Consider the following 2,481-nt stretch of genomic DNA (forward strand, 5'->3'; position numbering starts at 1 on the left):
AGCATATTTAGCTACATCTACTAGCATATTTAGCTACATCTACTAGCCTATTTAGCTACATCTACTAGCCTATTTAGCTACATCTACTAGCCTATTTAGCTACTTCATTGACCCAGTTCCTTTCACAGTTCCTTTTCAAATGTGTAAGCTGCCCATCCAAAGGCCCTAATGCACCACCATACCATCAGAGAGGCAGACTTTTGAACTGTGTGCTGATCTTAAACCAGACGTGGCATCTGTTGTTTCCAAGAGGAACTTCAATTTGTCTGACCATGGAACATTTTTCCACATTCTCAATTTTAAATGAGCTTTTGTTCAAAGAAGATGGCAACATTTCTGGATGGTGTTTACATAAATCTTTATTTTGCATGACAGAGATTTAACCTGCATTTGATGGCATGGTGAACTGTGCTTACAGACGTGATTTGTGGAAGCTCTCCTGAGCCCATGCAGTGATCAGTGCATCACGAGCATGTTAACCTTCAACCTTGTCCTGTAAGCGCAGATTTCTTCATATTCTTAAAAATCTTTTGATGATGTTATGAACTTTAAATGATGCAACACTCGAATTTCTCCTAATTTGAGAAACGTAGTTGCTCCACTCTTTTTAAACGCAGCTTTTGCAGAGGGGCGAACCTCTTCCCATCTTTACTTCTGAGAGATTCCACCCTTTTAAAATGCTTTGTAAGTCCGTCCGCTTACTGACCTGTTGTCAAATAACCTATTTAGTTTCAAAACCCTCTTCTAGAAAGTGGGTAAAGACAATGGATGGGTGGTTGGAACACTCTTCTACCTGTTTCTTATCCCTACATGGTATAATAATAAATAAATAAGGCAAACTACTCTAAATGTTTATTAGGACTGTGAGGTGGTCCCCTGCGATCTGAAACCACCTTATCTTACCATCAAAGTTCATGCTCAATCATCCGGTACAAAATAATCCATCCATTATCTTTACCCGTTTATTCCATTTTGGGTCACGGGGGTCGCTGGTGCCCATGTCCAGCAATCACTGTGCGAGGGGCGGGGTACACCCTGGACGGGTCGCAAGTCCATCACAGGGCCACATAGAGACAAACAACCATGCACTCTCACTCACACCTAGGGACAATTTAGAGTTACCAATCAGCCTAACATGCACGTTTTTGGTCTGTGGGAGGAAACCGGAGTACCTGGAGAAAACCCACGCATGCACGGAGAGAACATGCAAACTCCACCCAGAAGGCCCCTGGACCGGGGTTTGAACCAGGGACCTGTTCGCTGAGAGGCAGCAGCTCTACCAGTTGCGCCACCGTGCTGCCCCACAAAATAATCCAATAATGGTCAATCAGGTCATCTGGACAGTTTCTTTTTTTGTGGAAAGACGCTTTGCCTTCTATCCAGAGGGCTTCATCAGTCTGAGGAGTCCCAAGTAAACTGTTTCCCCAGTAAGCAGTACTTTCCTTTAGTGGACCAACCAGTTTGCTGGTGATAAGATGGTTTCTGTTTAGTGGAGAAAACAGTTTACTTGGGACTCCTCAGACTGATGCAGTCCTCTGGAAAGAAGGTGAAACGTCTTTCCACAAAAAGAAAACTGTCCAGATGACCTGACTGACCATTATTGCACATTATCTTAACTTCATCTGCTCAGGGAGAGCATTATTACCAAGGATAAGTTTTTGTTTTCTAATTTTGGTGATTGTGGCAGGATGGTTTGGTTTTTGGTGCATTTGTGCAACAATTAGCTGCTGTCAGAAGCCCCATCTTAATCTTCCTATCCACCTTCTTCCTGGGGGCTCTACTGTATTAATGATAATGGGTACAACTTCCTGTCAGACAGGAAGTAGCAGTAAACATTGGTTAACTATGGTAGCGGAGCATGAGCCACGGTTTATTTGAAAGTAAATTCAGTTTAACGGATAAAATGCTTTTGTTTTGTTCACAATTCGTTAACCCTTGTATTATGTTGAGAAAAAAATACGTTTATTATGTTGCGGGTCATTTTGACCCGCATTGTGTAAATCCACTCAAAACAGTCATAAAATGAAGTTAAACCAATAAGAACTTTATTTTAGATTATACAAATATTTAGAAGAGATGAGAAGTAGAGATATACACTTCCAACACTATATTAAAGAACTCCTGATTTCAATTTTTCCCTCTTCACGAACCCTTTTTTTTTTTGCATTTAACTTGCCGCATTTTCTCGGGTTTTTGACAGTCAACATTTTCAGCGTTCCCCACATGATGGACAGAATGTGACTATGTGCTTTTTGCAGATGTATTTCTTGCATCTCACACAAGAGGTAGTTGTTTTACTGTCATCTCGAGAGGGACAGACTTGGCATCTTTTGCGTTTCTTTGTACCTGTATCCAAAGGATCCATTGTGGGTTGGTCAGATGCCCTGCCCTGGACCTTTGCGATGACAGCAGCAGCTGCTGGGGATCTAGCTGGCCTGACCCGGTTCTGGATCTTTGGAGTGACGAGTGCTTTGCCTAGTT

The sequence above is a fragment of the Nematolebias whitei genome, chromosome 22 (assembly GCF_014905685.2).
Source record: "Nematolebias whitei isolate Nwh7 chromosome 22, NemWhi1, whole genome shotgun sequence".
In the NCBI taxonomy this organism is placed as follows: Eukaryota; Metazoa; Chordata; class Actinopteri; order Cyprinodontiformes; family Rivulidae; genus Nematolebias; species Nematolebias whitei.